The sequence below is a fragment of the Condylostylus longicornis genome, unplaced genomic scaffold, assembly GCF_029603195.1.
Source record: "Condylostylus longicornis isolate FDR11 unplaced genomic scaffold, ASM2960319v2 ptg000001l, whole genome shotgun sequence".
Classification (NCBI taxonomy): Eukaryota; Metazoa; Arthropoda; class Insecta; order Diptera; family Dolichopodidae; genus Condylostylus; species Condylostylus longicornis.
In genome coordinates, this window is record NW_026577970.1 from 5,564,971 (window position 1) to 5,587,548 (window position 22,578).

General features: G+C 23.6%; 1 protein-coding gene across 3 annotated transcripts in view; it reads right to left on the reverse strand.

Annotated features, from left to right (window-relative positions):
• LOC129609172 (basic-leucine zipper transcription factor A-like) overlaps positions 1–22,578 on the reverse strand; it is an 81,870-nt gene that overhangs the window by 15,367 nt on the left and 43,925 nt on the right. Inside the window, exon 1 of one of the 3 annotated variants that reach the window (XM_055521250.1) lies at positions 2,626–2,747. The exons of the other annotated variants lie outside the window; for them this stretch is intronic. The gene's annotated coding sequence lies outside the window, so the exon portion shown is untranslated. Of the gene's footprint in view, positions 1–2,625; positions 2,748–22,578 lie in introns of those variants that run through there. 3 annotated transcript variants of the gene reach the window in all.

The window sequence follows — 22,578 nt, forward strand, 5'->3', positions numbered from 1 at the left end:
TGTGTGTGTCTATATTCAAAATTGATTTAAATCTCTTATACTTATTTATTTATATGTATATGTTAGCGAATATTAACTTAAATAAATAAGTATATAGGCTTAAATACCGTTATAATATAAATTTCGACTTTATTATTATAATTTCTACCTTTTTTTTAGGCAAATACGCATGCTAATTTCGGCATTTCTACAAATTTGTGTGTGTGTGAATTAAATTAGTGATGAAATGTGATTTGTTTTTGCTTTATCTTTTGTTATATTGGTGGTAATGCTATCAAATTATTTCGACTCACGTAGATATAAATGAAAACGGTTATGAATCATTGTTTAAAATTTTTTTTGGTAAATTTCCAGATTTTTTTGAATTTGAAGTCATTTTGAAAAATAATTGATATCAAAATGAAAATTCAATTCGAGTAAAATTTAAAAATAAAAAATTATATTTAAATTACAAAATATAAGGTTATACTTGAAATTTATTTCAAAAATTTTAAGAAAAATATAAGGACCTTCAAAGAAATTCTAATAATTTGGAAAAAATAGGGAAGTCACCAAATAATTATTTGCGGCTTTACCAGTATTTCGGAAAACCTAAGAATTTGGAGAATTCTCTTGTTCTCTAACGATACAACTCCTTATTCTCTTAATATATTTTAATATGCTATATTGTACCATATTATATAATATTGAAATACTTAAGTTAGTCTTAAGAAAGTTATCAAAGAATAAAATAAACACATTGCTTTTTATTCAATTTGACTGCTACTAGTCAAGCGTGCCTTTAAAACGTATAAGAAGTAAACTATTATCAGCATCTACAATGTGAATTAACGCTTCAACTTGTTCTTCTCAAAGGTTTTTGTAAGAAGCTAAACTAGAATGATTTTAAGATTTTTTCTTATTATATTGCATATTTATGGGGGCATGCGAGAATTAAATGAATCAAATTTATTATTTTGAATTGAACAAAAAAAAAATTTTTCAAGCAAATATTTTTTCTAATTATTTCTTTTGTGATAATGTCGAAATTTTAAACATTTTCAGATATATTAAATAAATTGAAATTAATTGATTATCAATCATAAGTAAATACTAAAATGTCGAATTGAACAACATCCGGAATACTTTTCCATTACAAATAATCCGACGTTTCAAATTTCTTTAAACATATTGATAATAATAAATAAAATATTAAAGCAAAAATAAAAATTTCTCAAAAATCCTTAAGCTCAACATGTAAATTGAATTTATAAATAGGTACAAGCATATAAATTAAGTACATACGACAGTGCATGCAGGCATGTACCTAAAAATAACATAGGTTATAGTCATTTCAAACCCAAACGCACTTAATATGTCTACTAACTATACCTAAGATTATTATATTGATAACTCACGTATGTTGTACATTTAATGTGTCTATATAGCGTCTATAGGTGAATTGATATTTGTTTACAGATTTAAAATACTCATTTAAGTAAAAATATCAACCATAAATTTATTATCTTCCATATTTATCGTATATTTTAGTGGTTAAATTTTTCGCAAAGCATTTTTTTTTGTAAATTTGGATAACGCATACACACAAACACATTCATTAAAATAAATGATATGCAAATGTGAATCTGTGGTAAATACGAAAAACTGCTTAAGTCGAGTTAGCATAAAATTTGTACTGTGAAATGTAATTTTGTTGTGTATTAAATATTGTATTTGTATTTTAACAAAATTTGGTTAAATTTGGCGAAATTATAAAATAGTAAAATTGAAAAGGGATTAAATGAATTCAAAAAATTTGACAACGGATTTAGTTAGAGAAGTGAATTGCAATAAAATCAATTTAAAAAAGTCCTACTATTTCGGTATTCCATATCTACCAACGAGTAATTTTTTTGCCAAGTTGTAGAAACGTTTTTTCAATGCAGTCGATTCCCTTAAACTTGAAAATATACATAAACGTAAATTTAATTGTAGTAGAAATTTTTGACAGCCATTAGCTGACTTAAGCCGATTTGATTTATAAAAATGACTTTGAATAGACTTCTATAATTGAGCACATTAGATTAGGTTTTAAAATCTCTAATTAAATTTAAAGAAATTTTAATAAAACCTCACAATAAATTTAATATTTCTAAACTCAACAAATAATAAAATTTTTAAATTAATATGTAATTATAATATTACTACTTGTTATCTTTAAGAAAGCTCTGCTTTAATGGAGTATTTATAATTTTTTTTTCAAAAATAACTTTAAAATAAAAAAATAATTTTTAAATTCTAACTTAAGTTGTTTTTTCTTATTCCCACAGAAATATTTATTATGCATATTTGTATTCATATTATCTACATATGCATGTATGTATGCATATACTTTTAAAACTTGTGAATATTTTGATGTGTGCGTGTGTGTGTTTAAATTTTCTTTTTCTTTCTTTCTTTCCATTTTTTCATGAAATTTTTACCATTTCCGATTTCCCTTTAAATACGAGATTTGACTTGAAAAAGTTGAATGAATCGAAATTGTTTGAAAAGAAAGAAAAGGAAAAATAAAAAATAAAATAAAAACAAAATAACGTTATAATAATAACTGTAATAAATAAGTAATAAGAGACGTCGTGCAAATACCTGTGAGTGAGGCTGTTGTTGTTGTTTTCATTTTTATTTTAATACTTTTGTTGTTGTTGTGTTTTCTACCTTTAGCTTTATTTTTTTTTTTGAAATATTTTCCTTTTATCTTAAACATATTAAATATCTTGGTCAAGAGAAAGTAAAAGTTGTTTTTTTTATTTTTAATAAAAAAATGAGAAGAAAAATAATAAATTTTATTTGAAAATTCAATGATAGTAAAAAAAAATAAATGTTAATAAAAGAAAACCATTTAGTTGCATAGTTATAGGTAAAGATACACTGTATTCATATACATGTGTGTGAATGTGTGCTTTTGTGTGTATATATGTGTAATGTCTGTATGTAATTTATGTGAGGTACATTGTTCTAGGACAATGAACCATTATGATATTATTAGATACTTTTTTATAATGTAAAAATAAAATTGTAAAATTGTAACTATGATTAATAATAATTGTAAAAATGGAAAACATGTTATTAAAAAATAAAAAACAACAATTCATTGTTTGAGAGAGAAAATTGGAAAATTTTCAATTTTTTTATTTTCTTCTTGCCTTTTCATATGTACAATGGTTTTGCACATTATGTACGAGCCTATGCATAATTCCAATGATGTTATCAAAAGTTCAATGTTTCTTTAGTATTTATTTATTTTTTTTCAAAAATGACTTTAAAATTGAAATCAAATTTAATTATATTATTAAAAATAAAAAAAAGAAATTTATTATTTACTTAAATTGTTGTTAAATATTCGTGAAAAATGGTATAGACAATAAAATTGATTTTCTTTAAAGCAATAAAGTTGTACTTAAATAAATTGAAAAAAAAATGCTAACAATTGGTATTGAATTTTTTGTCTTATAAAGAGGCAAATTTGATAAAATAATTTTTGTATATTTGAAATTGAAATTTTAAGACTTTAATTGTAACATAAATGCGAAAAACATGACATAGAGAGAAAGACAAAACAAATCGCATTTTTATCAATTTTATGAGTTAGAACTTAAAAATTAGGATTTTTCGAAATTTGTGGCACAATCCTTTTTCGAAATAAAGAGAAACAATACATAAACTCAAAGCCAATTAACACCTTTGAATTTTTTTTTATTTGTATGTTCTTAATCTTCTAGCAGAAAGGTTAGAATGGAAGATACAAGAAAAAACTTTGCAAACAAGTAAAAAAGCAAGGAAATTTTCTTAAAATTAATATACGCGAAAGTTTTCAAATGAAATACACAAATTTCGAACTGCCATATTAAAAGCGACACACTAACTATATAGCATTGATCATGAAAAGATTATAAGATTCAAGAAACATTTTAAAAATCATCAATTACACTCTATCAAAATAGTCGCAACACTAACCGTTCTGGAGGTATCAAGAAAACAAAATTGTCGTTATTGGAGTGAACTAAATCGAAAAATCGTTTACAAGTCTTTTCCGTATTCTGAGAAATGTGGACGTTTTGATGAAGCCTTTGACATGGCGAAACAATTGGACCGTGTAAAAATATTGAAACAAATTTGTGAAAAACAAGTGTCAAAAACTTTTTCCTAAATATTATAAATTTTACTTTTTCTTCACAAATCAATTAATATAAACATTTATTCTGAGGACACAGCTGAAATATATATGTATATACAAGTTTTGTTCAATTACAAAACAAAAAAATTTTCAATTGAATTAATTTCTTGAAAACAAAAATAATTTATTAAAAGAACAATATGCTACGGTGTCATGCAAAATAAAGTTTAATAAAACATTTAGTCAATTTGTTTTTTACAGTCGAACCCGGATAAGACGTATATGCATTAGGAAGAAAGTAAATTCTATTTAAGTAAAATTGCTTTCGGAATTTCTTGAATTGAAAAACAATTGTCATATGATAGATAGTTCTGCAAGTGAAATCTATAACTATGCAACTATATAACAAATAATTTCAATCCTTGGGAATTTCTTATTTCCGGATTCAACTGTTTATATTTTATATTTTTTTAAACTAAAAGTTACTTGTCAACTTGACTTTAACTTTAAAAATTCTAGAATAAAGAGTTGAATTCTTGAAAAAAAATTCAAACAATGTCTACAAAATCCCATATTTTAAATAATTACGTAATAATTTAATGTATGTGTACGTTCATTTAAATATGTCATTTCAATCATTCTATGAGATTCCAATATGCGATAACCTAATGTGCATATTGATTAGAAAATGTTGAATGTTTGGCTGACTATCTTATAATTTTGTTTCTTTATTGAATGCATAATACACATATGAATATAAATTAGATACAAATGTCTAACAAAATAATTTAAAAATTTAAAATAATAGTTATTATGTTTTTTATTTAAATAATAAACAAGATTTATTACAAAATTTGTACATGCAATTCATAAATCCGCGCACCAATTTATGAGTATATTTACAATTTTAAACGGCTTATTATGGAATTTCGAAATTCTCTCAGATTATTGTGATAAAATGTTGTAACAATTCATAATAATATCATTTGATTCACAATACTATTTTAACTATAAAATAATAATTAATGCAAAGAATACTTTAAGACTGGAAAGCAAGAACGAGTTCGACAATTTTCTATGGCAGGACTTTCAATGTTAATTTATGTAGAAATTTTCAAAAGGTTAACAGTTTCGAAAAATTAAATAGTCGAAAATTGAAATTTTTACTTAATTTTCAAATTAATTCCAATTTTGTTGGAAATACCCCAAAAATTATAATCAAAAACCTAAAAAATTTTTTATACAAAGGGCTAAATTTTCTGTATGTGCTTATTATCACGATAACAAAATTTTTAAATTGAATTTTCTGTTTTTAAAAAATTTAATATAATATTGTGGCGTTTACAATATGTATTGTCTAAATTTTAGTTCTACTTGAGTTTATAACATAAAAAATCTAACAAGTGCCATTTTTAAAAGCATACATTTTCGATTATTGTAACCTTATTTATGTAGTGATGTAAATCAGATTTTTTTTCCAATAAACAATTTTTTTAAAAAGTTATCATACATTTTCTAGTACAATATTCACACATACAAGAAGAATAAACTTTTACAGTATTTTGCCCTTTATTTTCTAAAAAAGAAAAAAATTGCTTAATATCCTTTTCCAGAATTTTGTTGCGCTAATATAGAATAAAGGGATTTAAAATTTTAATAAGCAAGTATATAAAGAATTTTTTTCTATTTTTAATTAAAAATACAAAATGATTTTGTACCGCTCATTTAATTAATTTTTGTTAAAAAATGACAAATAGGAGAAAAACAGGTCTTTGTCTGTCTACTGCGGTAATAATTTTCCTTTTCAAACAAAATTTAAGTTTTTAAAGCATAATATTTATTTTTTAAGTGCCCTTGAATTTATTATTTTATAATGGTACAAACAACTAAAAAAACACAATATTCGGACATCGGAAACTAACAATAAGTACCAACTGAGTAACTTAAATATTCAATTTTCTATGAATCAATTGATTCTTTATTATATTTTGTTAAAGAAAATTTCTGTTTTAACAAGCAACGCGTAATGTAATCTATAATAATTATCAAAGGTTTCGAAAAGTATTAATTTTATATTTGAGATTCCTCGCATTTAATTGTTTCAGCAAAACCATTTTTCGAAATTGCGATACGGAACTAAAAATAGTAAAAATAGTTTGTTACAAGTTTAAGCTCCTTAAGTTTTGTTAAATGATCTTTCCAATAATAATAAAAAAGCTGGTATGGAATTATTAAAAATAAAGCTAAATTTTTCAGGTTTTTTTTCTAGAATGTCGGTGCACAGTTTAACAACGTTTATCAAAGATTTTTTTAACTTTAAATGCAAATGTAATCGATTTTTATCTATGTAGAACAAAAATTATGAAAATTGCATATTTTTAGGTGCATCTTACAATAGATAGATTTAATATTAAAAAAAAAATTTAAATTAATTGTAATTGAATATATTTATTTATTTTTGAGTTGAGTAGTTTATTTTACGTTCACAATTTTTACGATACAGTGCCTTGCAAGAAAAAAACTACACCTTTCTTAAAGAAGTTAAAAAATTTTTACAACCATTAAAAAATTACAATTATGTTATTGCTATTGTTGTATAAATAACAAAAAACAATGTATAATAAAAATTGTTATATATGTATCATGATTTTATGAAAATATTCCAGTATACCAAAACATTTAGTATTTTACTAGTTTTTATATCTAGACTGAATTTGTATCATTAATTCTGTGAATGCTATAATTAGCAATGTCTTCTTCAAGAATATTACACTTATAAATTTAAAGAAATCGAATAAAATTTCTACAACAACTTGATTATTTAAAATTTGAATAACTTTCTAAAATTTTATTACAAAAAAAATTTACTATTTGTGAAAATTTAAACAAATTTCATAAAATTTTTTTTTTATCAACCAAACTATTAATATTACTTTGCTTTTTTTTTAATAAACTTAATGTATGCCTAAGAATTTTTAATTTTATTAAACTTTTCTCTTTAATAATTTATATTATAATTTATTTCAAATTTATTTAGTGAGAAAAAATCATAAAAATCAAGTTATTATTTATTCATTTCATGTTATTTTTTATTATTATATATTTTTCATATTTAATCTTTTAGTTTCTAAATTATTTAAATAAATTTTATGTGTATGTAAATATGAAATTTATGATTTTTATATTATATGATTAAATCACGTAAAAAAATAAAATTGAAAGGCCAAAATATTAAATCAATTAATTTTAAAAACATTTTTAAATTCATAAAAAAACTAAATTTACATTATGCAAAGTAGGGTTGAACAAAATTTTAATTAATCATCGATTATCGATTTTTTTAATTATTGCATAATAATTTGTTTACTCGTATTATGTTTGCTTGTATATATATATACATACATATTTGCAAATTACGGTTAAGTGGAACAATTTCATAAGAACATGTTAAGTTGTAACCTTCAATTAAATAACATTAACATTTTTAATTCATGCTCTTTTTATATTTTTTGACAATTTAATATCAAGTGCGTTTTGACAATTTCAACAAAATGATTCTGATTGTTTTGAGTGCTGCTATAATAGTAATAGAAAATTGCACTTAAGAAAGAATATAAATCACTTTCAATTGTGCATTTTTAAAATATCACTGTCAATCGACGCACTGTTGTAAAATATTTTTCAATTATTAGATTTAAGAAGTATTTGATTTTTACGTCTGCTTTCATTCATTTTTCATTTTTTGTTTTTATTTTTAATATTCAAATATTATTCTCACAAATTTTTTTTATGTTTACTTGTATGTGCAAGTGTTTGTATATAATTGCAAAATATATAAAGTAGTAAAACGCTTCTAGTCAAGCTAGACTTCTATTCAAAAATCAAAATAATTTATGCTTAATTTTTTAACATTCTTCACTCGTCTTTTTTTTTACTTTAGTTACTTTTTAATATTCGATTGAACACTTTTTTTAATTTATTTTTTTTTTAAATATTTTTAATAAAACGGAAATTTTTTTTACCACTCTTCTTTCTTCTTCTTTTTTTTTTTTCTATTAAAAACTTTTCAAAAAAAAAATTTCATTCAAAATTCCATTGCAAAAGATATTTTACATTCGAAAACAGAAGACCGTAAAAATATGAAATAACAAACAAGAAATTGGAAAAAACAAAACAAACAAAATAAAAACCGAAAATAAAAAAAAAAAGAAATCGAAAATGTTAACGTAATTTTTTTTTCTTATTTACAAAAAAAATTAAAACGCGCACTATAAAATAGTTTTAACTGTTAAGTGGTGGAATAATGTGCATACACTGATCAAATAAAATTTTTCAAAAATGTACCATGCCTGTTTTGCCTGTCTCTTTTACTCAAAAACTCAACACAAAAATAATTTTTTCTGTTTTTGTTTTTTTGAAAAACAAGAAAAAATTTTCGAATAATTAAAAATAAGAAAAAAATGAGAAATATTAAAAATGAGAGAGAAAATTCAAAAAAAAAAAAAAAACAACGTTAAAGAGAGAAAATAAAATATAAGATTAATGAAAAACTTAAGTTTACATGCATGCATTCTGCTTGCATGTAAGTGATCGAATTGAAATAATTAATGTGTGTACAAAAGTACCTAACCTATATGGAAAATGAGTATGAAATATACTGTAAATACTGTCATTCAAAATGTAATGCAACTATTATGAACATGATATACAGTCGGGTAAGGTAATGTTGAACAAAATAAAAGAGAACTGAAAAAGATCGTTATCTTTGTGTCACCAAATTAGAATAAAATATTTGGTTATTGAAATTTACAAGAAACATAAAAATAATCGATAATAGAAAATAGTAATTAACAAATGAATTTTAGTTTCAGCTCAATTATTTGTTAATTTATTATTGTAACATTTATCAATATTGAATTAAAATTTAATTACTACTGCAAAATAGTAAAGTTCTCGTAAGAGGTGTACAACATGCTATTTACAAAATACTTTATTATAAATTCCAAAATAATTCAATAATATTTAAAAAAATACATAACTAAAGAAGAAGGATAAAATTAAAGTATTTGGGGTACAAAATTTTCAACACATGAAAAGAAGAAAAGTTATTCAAAACGTGTAATTCTAATTAGATTTGACATTTTTTAGAATTTTTCTGCACCCTAATATTATACGACCAGTTCTTTAAACCAGAATATAATTATGTTTGGAAACAATTATATTAAATTTACTATCACATTCTCAGAGAACATTCAATTTACTATCACATTCTCAAGATCAACTCAAAATTTAAGTTCTAAACCAGAAACAAGTATTTATTCGCTAACAAACAATATTATTTGCAAATGTGCCTAAAATATATGAAAAGTAAAATAATTAAATTCAAAACATGTACTTGTAGTAAAGTTCTTTAATTTTTTAATTTAGGAAAAGTAATGTTTTTGAAATATTTTAAATGAATATGAATAAGCATTGAGAGGAAATAAATCTTAGAGAGTTTTAGCAACAACATTACATTTGCAATTATTTTTAGAAAATACGTTGATAATATGAACTCTATACGAATTTAATTCATTTCAAATTTATAAGGCCAAACCTAGAATAGAAACTGAATCTCAATTCTAAAAAAGATTTGCGTATAAAAAACATTCATTCAAAAAAATATACTCCAACATAGAGTTGCCAACACTACAAATTGGGATGTAGATAAAATTACTTAAAAAATGAAGGATTTTCAATGGCAATGCAATTTTTTAAGAAATTTCTTTCAACGAATTTCAAGACTATCTTTCTACAAATTTCAAAACTAGAACATATATGTAGAATAAATGATTTTTATGATATTTTCTAATTGTATAGTTAAAAGAACTAAATTAGGAATAAGTGACAGTACTCATCAATTAGGTGTAAGTAACAATAACTGAGAAAAGATTTTGTCTTATTTACTTTTATACAAAATATTTTAACGTAAAAAAAAGGGTCGAATTTTTACATAAATACGAAATATCGAAATTTATGATATTATGAAAAAATTTTTCTCAAACAAGATAAAAACTTCAGGATTTTTTCTTGACAGGCAGTTTATCTGGCAACGCTACTTGCTTATTTTTGTATTTTATTTCTCACAGATATATTTACTCAATTTAAAATAAATAAAACTTTAAATCTAATTTTTGTATGTATAGCAGATTTTAAAATTATTTTGGAATTGAGAGCAATAATTTGTTGATCGTATGTTCACTAATATATTTTTCATATTTTATAATTCAAGACAAGGTATGTATGTATGTCTTTTAGTTCTCTCAATAAAATATACTTAAATTTATGAGAAATACGACGAAGAGATTAGTAAAATTGAATAACTAATTAATTAAGTTGAGAGTTTTCTTATCTACTACTCGTACTACTTAAATTAGAATAGCTATTCAATTCAAATTTAAAATGAGAAATTATTTTTCACTTTTATTTAGAGCTATCTGATTGTCTGATCTATTGGTTTGGTCACTGGTCAGTTGTTTTGTTTGTATCGTAAAAAACTTATTCTCATTTTATTATAGCGTAAATTTCTATTGTTATTTTGTCGACAAATTTCTCTTGTGTCTTACATCACGTACATATATATTTGTATTTACATACATATGTACATGATATTTTTTTCAATGATATTTCATAAGTAAATCGTGCTCTTTACAGGTAAAAAATATAAAAAGCAAAATAAGACGTGAGAAAGAGAGTATATAGTGATTTCGGTAAAACTGTTTTAAATAACCGTTATTATTATTCATTTCGCATAATACGCGCCTAAATCGATTAATTCTTTAATGTTAAAATATAATTTGTGTGTTTATTGCTTTATTGCTTGTTGTTGTTTATTTTTTTAGCATTGTTATTTTATTTCTGAATTTTTACGAATAAAATAAGTGAATATTTTAGTTAATCATAGTCATTTATTTATAATATACTTACATACTTTAGTATATAATTTAAATTTCAAATGAATACAAAAACATATCTTAGTATACATATATAAATAATATTACAAAATTCTGGAAAATAATACCAATTATTGCTATAATTTTTATATTTCGAAATTTTTCAAGCTAATTGTATTAAATGTAGCTGACTGATTATTGAAAATGAAAAATATAACCAAAGGTGTATGAAATGTGTAAAATATCCATCTTAATTCGCTTATTCGTGGACATACATACATAAGTATTTAAATCAACCATTAGTAAAAAGAACTGTAATCAAACAAATTAATTTTTTGAAAGTAGCACATTTCGTTTTAATATTGCCTTAGTTTGTTAACCTTTATTTTGCAATTTTAGATCTATGTAATTAAAAACATTTTCTGATTCTCTTATTACCATAATTGATTATTCTCTTTTAATTCTCTTATTATTGAATAAATTTATATCTAAAATGAAGTTATAAATGTCATCTTAGAGTAATAATTGTTTTTGAAAAATTAGTACGAAAATTGACATTTTGTAATAATTTTTGTAGAGGTAATAATTTCTGAGGGAAGAAAGTTATAAATTTTTTTTTTCCACAAAAATAAATTTTTTATATCTATACTCTTAAAATTTGAGACAAATCCCAGTAGAAAAAAAATTGCTCTAAATATTAGTGAAAAATTAATTTGGTATAACGGTTAATTTGAAGGGCTAATTTGCCAGCCTGAAATTCGCTTATATTTTTTTGGTGTAGAAGAAATTAATTTCCGAAATCTTCCTGTATTTATACGGAATCAACAAATTGTGTTTGATTTCGGCTCTAGAGCACTGAGAAGCTCTAGAGAAATATTCAATTTGTATACAAAATCTAATTTTTTCATCGCAAACGGAATAAGTTTTGTAAATAGGCGGACAAAAAAAAATTAAACTGGTAGAAATATTTTTCCAAAACCAAATTTGTTTGGATTTCTTCCAATTTAATAATGATGCAATAATATGTAACTTGAGTATTCTAAGCAAAATTTCTCTTTCATAAATAACTATAATTTTATTCAATAAATTTTTTATGTTTAATAATTAAAGTTTGATTATTACAGTTTTATTCGATATTTTTATTAGATACACATGCCAAATACATACATATTTATAAAATGTAAATATCTATACCTGATTTAATTTCACATCTCCATACATATAGGTAAGTAAAGTAAATAGGAAGAGAAAACTTTTAAATAGCAGTTAAATTTGTGTGAATAGAAGAAAATCACTTAAAATATTTATTTAAAACTAATATTAATTTTATATATGGACAGAAAAGCTTTACATAAAATACTTTAAAATGTTAATTATTAATATAAATAAGATTTAATGTTGATTTCAACTTAAGTAAAAACTTATGATATAATTAATAAAAAAAATATAAAAAAAAATAATAGAATTTATTTAAATTTAATCACGTACAGCACAGCTAAGCACAAAGGCTTTAACAAATAACAGGATGCAAGAATTTCAATAATTTGTTTTTAGTATTCATAATAAAAGTAACTAACATTTACAGTATAAGTATGTGAGTAAGCACACTTTTGAAAAAAAAAAATCTGCAAAAAAAATGTGGTCAGCAAATAACCGACCGCAATGTGTATTGTCTAGTTAAGTGAAAGTATTACAGAATATTATAAAAATGCTTGTTAAATACTTCTTTCCAATTTTTAGGCTATTATAGTAAGCTTATAGTTAATATACCTAGAAAAAGGTAAATTTGGCTCATAGTAGCGTTTCGATTTATGCTACCCGAATATCCTGAAATGCTCGTCAGTTAGTTTCAGTAACAACCAGAACTCAAATATCAAATTTCAAGAAATTCCATCAACTCGTTCCGTAGATATGGCAAAAAATGTAAAATCGGCCCTCAGATCGGTTTCCGAGCCTTGATATTTCTAAAAAATTTATATGTTCTTTGTTTTAACACGAATTATTTAAATATTAAATTTCAATGAAATCGGTTGATTATTTCTCTTTATACACGCAAAAATGTATATTTGACCCGTAGTAAACGTCCAGTTGCTGACACCTGATTTTTTCCAAAAGTTAGGGGGTTTCACGGACGGTTGAGCGAACCTTATATATGAAATTTCAAGTAAATATGTCGAATATTTTCTTCATAATGACCAAAAAAGTAAAACAGGAACGCTAAAAAGTTCAGTTCCCGAGGCCTGATATATCTCAAAACTTGATCAATCCGTCGAAATAATAGTCGAAATCAACTTACATTTTTTGCTAAAAATAGTTTATTTACACTTCCCTACCATGGATTCCCACCGAAAACTTGATATGCAAAATTTGTTGCCATCACATAACCTACCTATTGTTTGCACATACGGTCGGTAAAAATAGTTAATATTAATATAGTTTTTTTCAATTAACGTAATTTTAGTTTTAAGTTTTCTCGCCAGTCGCCTAGCCTATATTTAAAAATAATTGGAATTGTCATATTTGTTGATTCTAAGAAAACACATAGACGTATAGCCTTGTAGGCAATAAAATTTTATAAACAAAAATTGTTCAAATTATTTTCTTGGAAATTTTCAAGCTTTACATATAGAGGGAGTTAAATAATTCAATATCATTTTTCAAATTAAAAAAGTTTTCTATACACAATGATTCTTTTTATACGCGCTTTTCACGAAGCAGTTGTTTTATGCTTCTAATAATCTCTCTCCAATAAGTTTACTATAAACCTCCCTCCAGAATATTTACAATAAATTATATGCCATCTATTGAATACAACAAATTTTAACCAGCAACCCTTAAATGCATTCTGTCAATTGAAACTTAAACTTGAATCATTATTATTAAGATGTTAAATATTAGGAATTTTTTCTCTCAGTTTTTTTTAGAGGAAAGTGAATTAGGAATGATTTTGGAATTTTCTTTTTTTTTTGTTGTTTTCAATTTCAAATGTAAATGTGTTATAATTGTTTCTCGTATTATTTTTTTTTTGCCTATTTATTTGTAGACCAACCTACATATTTAGAAAGGTTGTGAAGTCTAAATTTTAAATTATCGGTTATATTGAAAGAGGAATACATAGCAGTAAAGGTGTACAGTCTTCAAATGTGTTGAGTTCAAATGTCATTTCTTTCAATTTCTCCCTGGGTTAGTGATTTATCTCATTATATTATGTTGAAGACTGTCGGAGAAAACGGACACACCTACCGTACTTTATTTTTGATTTTACTTTAATGAAACATCTTGTACATAATTATATAATTCTATTTACTAACTACATAATCAATTCTTTAACTTATTTAATTATGTGTGTATTTAGTTTTACTTTCTAAAAACTTTTGAATAATTTCTCATGTATTTTGTTTTTCTTTCTGTTTCTCCGAACATAAAAATTATTCTAATTGTAAGCACATATGTACTTTTGTGTACACAAATTCATTTTTTGTAAACGTGCATATATACACATGGATGTACATTCATGTGGTAGAATTATCTTCGTATGTAAATACATTTACATATGTATAAAAAATTTACATAATGTTTAGATTTATGAAGACAATTTAAATATACAGAACGTGCTTTTTTTCTAATATTAATTTTCTTCAATGATCATATTGAAATTCTGATTTATCCTTATACATACATACTTATATTAAAAAGTCATAAAGTTGTATGTGGGCATGTCAAACGCGCAGGTATGCATTCAAAATGCTTTTAAAATAACAAATTTTATATGAGAGAAAATCATAATTCCAGTTGTTAATGTTTTTAGCACTTTTCCGAAAAAATTAAAAAAAAAGGCTTATTAATTTCGCTCTGTCCATTTATTCGTGTGTATGTTTAGAAAACTTCTACACCTACACCTTTGAAGATAAAAAGCTGAAATTTTATATACGAATTGGTCTTTATTGACAATTTATTTCCATAGAAGAAAATTTTTACCTATCTCCTAATAGTTATTAAGACTCTAATAGTTTACACTCTAATAGTTATGGTAAAAACAGGTTTAAAACTTTGAGGGGTCCCAGTAATTTCCCAATTTCTATAAAATATAACTCATTTGCTTAACTCATTTGCTTAAATGTACGCAATAGTTTTATATAAATTTTGTAATTCAATTAAACTAATTTAAATAATGTAGTAGATTGCTCTTATAAGGCCTATTTACACGTTTTGAAGGGAAAAGTGCTTCCTTACAAACCATTCGTTTGACTTAAATTTATTTGTTGTCTTCTTTTAATTGAAACATTTTGCTAATAAAATAATTTCGAAAAGCTTTATATTAAATTTGTTCTTCTGTTTGTAACCCTGAAATATGTACGTGAACTAATAAAATGTATATTAACTATAGTGAAATCGAAATTGTGTTACTGAACTAATTGGTACATGTTACAAATGATAGGCTATATGTTTTACCTATTTAATAATACGTAGCACTAATTATTTTATTACACAACAATTTCACACAAAATTTTACAACTCAATAATCATATGATTCCTGGAGTAGTCAAGTAAATCGTTGACATTCTTAATTCTTTTGTTATTATTATTCGAAAATAATTGAGAGGCGGTGTCTAAGAAATTAAAACAAAGTGATATCAAAACAAAAAAAAAATCTTGTATGCTAATCACCGTCCGTCAGATTACATGATTTAATGATCATATATTTTTTTAACATGTATGTGTATTATGAGATTATGACGTTTTTTTTCACCTTAATATAATACATAATTATAGAACAAGAAAATTTAGAACAAGAGATAAATATAAGTGAAGAGAGGAGAAGCAGAAAAGAAAAATGTACTCAAACTTTCTAAAAATACATATATATGTAAATGTTAAAATTTAATATTTCCAGAGAAATTTGTTTTTTAGAATAACTTCTATAATACTCGTACTCGTATAATTTGCGTATTTTATTTAAAACAAACTCATTGCTTTTACATTATTCAGCGTATGCATTTATGAAATTATTAGATGATTTTTGTCACATACTCTAATATTTACGTTGAATACTGTAATGTACTCAATATAAACATTGTCAGTTTAATTTATATTTTGACATTCTAAATTAATAAAGAATTTAACAAATATGTCTAGTTAAGCATGTCTAAATATCGTTTGACGTCTATTACTGTACTACAAATTTACGTCACTACAATAAATCATGCATGCTTTATAATAAATGTTAACTTTTTTTGTTAATATTGTTGTTATGCTTACTTAAGACAAGATTAGATATCGTAATGGCTATTATTGCATTAATTCAATCTACATATGTATGTAAACTTTCATTTTAGGAAATGACATAGTAAAGGTAGTCTCGTAGATTGGCATACCATTTGTATATATGTACATACATACATTTGAATTATACTTAATAAATTTACATTAACTTCAATTTTCTTTAAAAGAGAAATTTATATTAAAGCTTAAAGTATTATTGACCAACAACAATAGGTATACCAACATACATGCATATTTATATTAATAATTATAATAATAAATTCATTGATTAATAGATTTTAAAAATAGAATAAAAATAATAAAATAAAAAAAAAAGTATCAATCAAAATTATTTACACTTGAATAATTTACATGAAAAGCAAATCAAAATGGTGCGATTTCTACAAAGAACTATAGAAAAGGTGAGAATAATATAAAAAATGGCACCTATACACATATATACATATACGGAAATTATAGTGTTTAAATTAAATGATTTAATTATGGGGAAAAGGATAATTTTTTGTTTAATTGCTATGGTCAATTAAGCATAAATTTATAAATTTAAAATTTAATATGGTATATATAGAGTCATGCGGAGTAGATTTTATTTTTTTTTTAAATGTGAATTCGAATAAAATTCTAAAATTCCAATCCTTTCTTTAAGAACTTCTTTGAGAATTATTCAGATATCCGGCAAGAGGAAAAATCGCCTCATCTGATTTGTTCCTCTTGGTTTCTATACGCTAGTGGTGCAGATTTGTTTGATTAAATGATGCAGATCGTTTTGAAAAAAGGAAAAATAATAGTTTAAGTGCCAAAGTAAAGTCAAAAAATTTAATTTGGCAAATTATTAATTATTTATTTAACGTGGACTTGTATTCCAATATTCCATTTCCAATTTCCATACGGCTCTGTATATGTATCAAACAGGTGACAGACATTGTCAACTTTACGTCATATAATCTAATATTGAAATAAACACTGTCTAAGTATTTGCAATTTTATATTCTTTTAAATTGCAATAAAACAAGTAATTTTTTTAATTGCCCCAATCACATAAATTTATATATATATATAATTTTTTTTCCTTTTAATAATGAAAGTAACATTTTTATAAATTTTAATTAATAATAATTATTTAGAATAATATTTCAATAAATTATTCAAGTTTACTTGAAATCTAAATATGTAATTTTATGAACATACTTTCATAAAAACTCAATTTTAATCTATGAAAAAATTAGAGCATTTTAGATGCTTTAAAAGAATGTTGATTATATTGAGTAACAAAGTATTAAAAATAAAAAAATAAAAGTAATTTCATTTTAATTTGACAGTAAATTCTCTTTTAGCTTCGATGTCTTTCTCCTTTAGTTTCGAAGGATTAGAATTTAAATTCGGTTAGTGAATTTTGAACTTTACTAAAATATCGCAAATCGATTCGTGTTTGAAGATCAATCTATGTATCCCGAAAAAAATGTATCCGTTTTACAATTTAAGGTTAACTCTGCAAATTAGAAATTCAAAATTTCAGTTTTATTTATTATTACGAATCCTATAGTTTTATAATTGCTTTAGTTGTAAAATATATTAAAACAGCAAATCCATCAGTATACAATATATTTCTGAAAAAAATCCTGAAGACAATATTCGAAAATTTGACAATATAAATAGATTAACTTCGAACTTTATTCGGATATTCGAGATAATATTAATATCGATCGTCTATCGTCTAATTCTAATTCAAATCAATTTACATATAGCATTTAAATGTATATAATTGAAATTTACTGTAAATTCAAACTGTTATATTAAATATGTATATACCTGAATACGAATGTATACGAATTATAAATTTATTAAATAATCATTTTACTTTGCAAAAAATTACAAAACTGTATATGCTAATGCATACATACATATTTTATAATACATATATCTATATATGTATATATGAATAGAATTATTAAAAAGCTTACAACAAGAAGATTTATGCACATATTTGCACACATTAATAAATCCTCATATTATACATACTTAATTGCATGTATATGTGCATATATGCAAGTAATTATATGGGTTATTGCATATGACGATAGTTTACAATTTAAGCTCAAATTTTAAAACATAGCAGTAAAGAACCACACAAAAACAAACTAAAAGTGTATGTCGTCAATTATAAGTGAAAGTATTCATTTATTTTTACTCTTTTTAGGGTTTTTCAATCAGCAAAGTCGTCGGTGTCACTATAGACAAGTTAAGTTCATGAGCATAAATTTTGACCTCATCGAAAACATTTTGTAAACATTTAAGAAAATCAAATATTTAGCAAAAATACAATATTCTTCGAACATACGAGTATAAAAATTCGAATTTATTGCAGTGAAAGCAGAATTTTTAATATTTATTTTATTTTTGATTACTTAAAACTTGACATTTTTTTTATTTTTATTGCCTGTTTTTGATTTTTTTTTTAAATTTGAGAAATAATAAATTTGTATGTGCATGTACGGCAAGATAAATAAAAAAAAATATGTAATTTCACGTAAACTCAAAATATCTTTTAAGCTTATCTCCCCTGAAATATTTTTAACTTTATTCGTAATCTATTTTGATTGCGCCTAAAGCTATACTTTAAATTTTTAAAGTATGAATAAAAAAAAAATTAAAATTGGGTAGAATAAACATAAAAAAAAATATGTTTCGTTTACACTAACTTTTTAGAAAAGTCCGATTTTAATTAAGTTTTAGTTCCAAAAAAATGTATAATATAATACATTCCTGTATTATGTGTTGTCATGCAAATCGTTTGTAACAAATTTTTAATATTGTGTTGCGATACCGATTATCTCTACCACCTTTTGTATCTTTAATATTATGTCATAGTTACATATGCAGAATAATTTGATTTTATTTCAGAATCATGCAGAATCATACAACGTTTTCCAACTGATTTCAACTGGGAACCAAATATTTGGATATTGGGACAATATTCAAACTTTTCTAAAATATAAATTTCAAAAAAAAAAAAGGAATTTTTCAATATTTTTTTTTGTTTGAAGTTAATGAGATAAGAATCTATAAAAAAAAATCAATCGTCAATACCAAAACGACATTTAAAGTAACCGAATTTTAAAATAAAATCTCAAAATGTAAAAAATGTCAAATCGATTTTGATTAATCTTTAATGATTTGCTTTGTTTTTTTATTTTAAAATAGAGTAATACAGTTATATATTGCCACATACTCGTATGTATATTAATAATCTCATGCCGAAAATTTTTGTATGTATTTATATGTGTGTGTTTTAAGTCTAAGTATAATTATATTCCGTTATCAGATTTAAAAATATATTTGATCAATTTACAAAAAATAATCGCTTATTAGTATATTTTTCGTATATTAACTCATTCTTTCTTACTGTACTAAAATGATAGCAAAGATTTTTAAGTTGTATCGAACAATTTGTTTCGATTGCTGTATCGAAACCCTGCATACCAAATTTACATTATGAGGTTCCATTAAGATATTTTTTTATTGTTAAATTCTACTTTTAATTATTGTATTTGTGTTTTTGGCCTTCAAGGAATAAATTAATGAAAATTGAAAAACAAAAAATTGAAGAAGAAAGAAAAGGAAAGAAATAAAGTAATTGAATAGAAGGAGATAAAAAATAATTAGTAAGTTAAGTATATCAAAAAAAAATCTTATAAATCATTAAACCAAAAAAATTATAAATTGCATGATTAATGGTTTACAGAAAATATATCTTTAAATTAAGTAGGGTAACAGCAAATTCATATGTATATGCACAAATATGCTAACTAATAGGCATATTGACAATTGTGTTTAATTTGACAGATTGACAACACTTAATACTCTCCCATAATTGAAATTTATTAATTGTTCTGCATGTTATAATTTGTTTTATTTTCTTTTCATTTGAAAATCGATGTGTAAAATTTTATTGCGAGAGCTGCCAGTAATTTATTTCAAAGCCAATTTTATCTTGTCGTCTTTCCATTTTTATCTCATCATTTCTCCACCCAATGATGATATGGCACCCAATTACGAATTTTAAGTTTTCGGTGGGAAAGTACTTTTCCATGATAGGGAAATGTAAATAAACTGTTTTTTGAGAGATTTATGTCATTATTATAGTAAAGTCATGAATTGGTCAACTTTTGAAATACATTAGACCTCAAGAACTGGACCTTTGTCCGGGTCAATTTTACATTTTTGTGCATATAAAGAGAAATAATCAACAAATTTCCTTGTAATTTAATATATTTGAATTAGGGCTGTTAAAACAATGAATCTATACATTTTTTTGGAACGATAAGGGCTCGGCAATACAACTGGAGGCCGATTTTACATTTTTTACCATATCTACGATTGAGATATGATATTTCAGTTCTAGTTGCCACCGCAAGTAGCTGTCGAGCTTTTCAAGGAACTCGGATGGCACAAAGCGAAATTAAAATTTACATTTTTCTAGGTATTTCAACTTAATACATATTAGCTTCCTTAAAATTAGAAAGAAGTGTTTGAAAGGCATTTTCATATACATTGAACTAGACAATACACATTGCGATCGGTTATGTGCTGATCACATCAGATTTTTTTAATACGAAATTGTTTGCTACATTTTAATCCAAAGTTCACTTCTTTCATCTCCTATATTTCTTGGTTCTCTCTTTTACCTAGGTTATGGTATTTGCAACCTATACCTAGTAGAATACATGATTATAGGGTGGCAAAAATACGAAGGGAAAAATAATAAGTATGTATATGAATTTCAATTTTCGAAAAATATTGTGCAAACTATTAATCATAATTTAAATTAGATATTTAGAAAATGATAAAGGTATTAGTCGTGCGGAATTTCCAGTGAATATTTTTTGTTTGAATTTTTTAAAATATTTTTTATTTGCACTAAATTTTAACAAATTTACACTTGAATTTGTTTTCCTTTTTTTTTAAAAATTATTAAAAAATACATTTCAAATCTATTTGCATTAAATTAACGTTGTTTATATGTGTGTAAGGGTGTTAAAGATTCAACTGGTTTTTCCGAAAATTTTGTTTAAAGGCAGTAAAATTTTGTGTGTTGTGTGTGTAACAAATTTTAATTGTGACAAAATATTAAATGAACTTGTTTTATTTAGAATTTTACTTGGAGGGATTTTAATTCAATATTTTTTTATACAGCAATAAAGTTTTTTTGCCAACTTATTTAACTTATCTTTTATTTTAAATTTTAATTCATAAAAAATTCCTGTTGATTTGGCCAAGAAATTTAAACGATTTAATTGAAAAATGTTCAAAAATGTAGAAATAAATTGTTAATTATTCTGTCTTTGTAAACGTTTTTTAAATACCCAGTGTAAACCTACTACAAATGCAATATAAATTGGTAACTCTTTATTTTTTGTACAAAAGCACTGATATTTTTTTACTTGTCAGTTAGAAAGAAGGCATTGTGGTGTCGTTAGTCAATGACTAAAACTTTGTTGGCTTTTTATTAGTAAAATTCAAAATAAAAACTGAAATTTATAAAAAAAAAGAAAATTAACAAAATTAAAGAAACAAAAAACTATAAAAATTACAAAAACAAAAAAAAAACTTTCACCACTTTCTACAAAAAAAAAAAAAAAAATCAAGAATAACAAAAAAGAGGTAAAAAATCGTTGATTGTTGCTGTTTCGTTTTTTTTCATTATTTTTCAGATTTCTTTTTAATACCCAAATGATGTTTTGAATTTAAAGTACACATTTTAGCTGTTTTACATACACATATAGTCATATACTAGCAGACTACAATTTAAAACATATAGAAACGCTGCACATACTTACATACCCAATAAAAGTATGCAATCTTGAAAATACACTTAAATTTTTTTAATAAAAAAAAAGCAAAAAAACTTGAAGTACAACTTTTGTTCCTCAAATATTTTTGTTAAAAAAAAAAGAAGTTATTTTTGTACACAAAATAACTACTTGTTAATTTATTTTTCAAAGGTTTTAAAATAAAAATTTAACCATATCATTGCGCATGCGTTAACAAAGTAATAATGAACATAAAAATGGTCATAATGACAACAGTAGAAATTGGCGGACAGAAAAGATACCGAGTAGGTAATAATAAATGAATGATGAGTGATGATAATGAAAAATACTAAGGAAGAGTAATGATGATGATAATAATCATATTGTTGATAGGTGATTA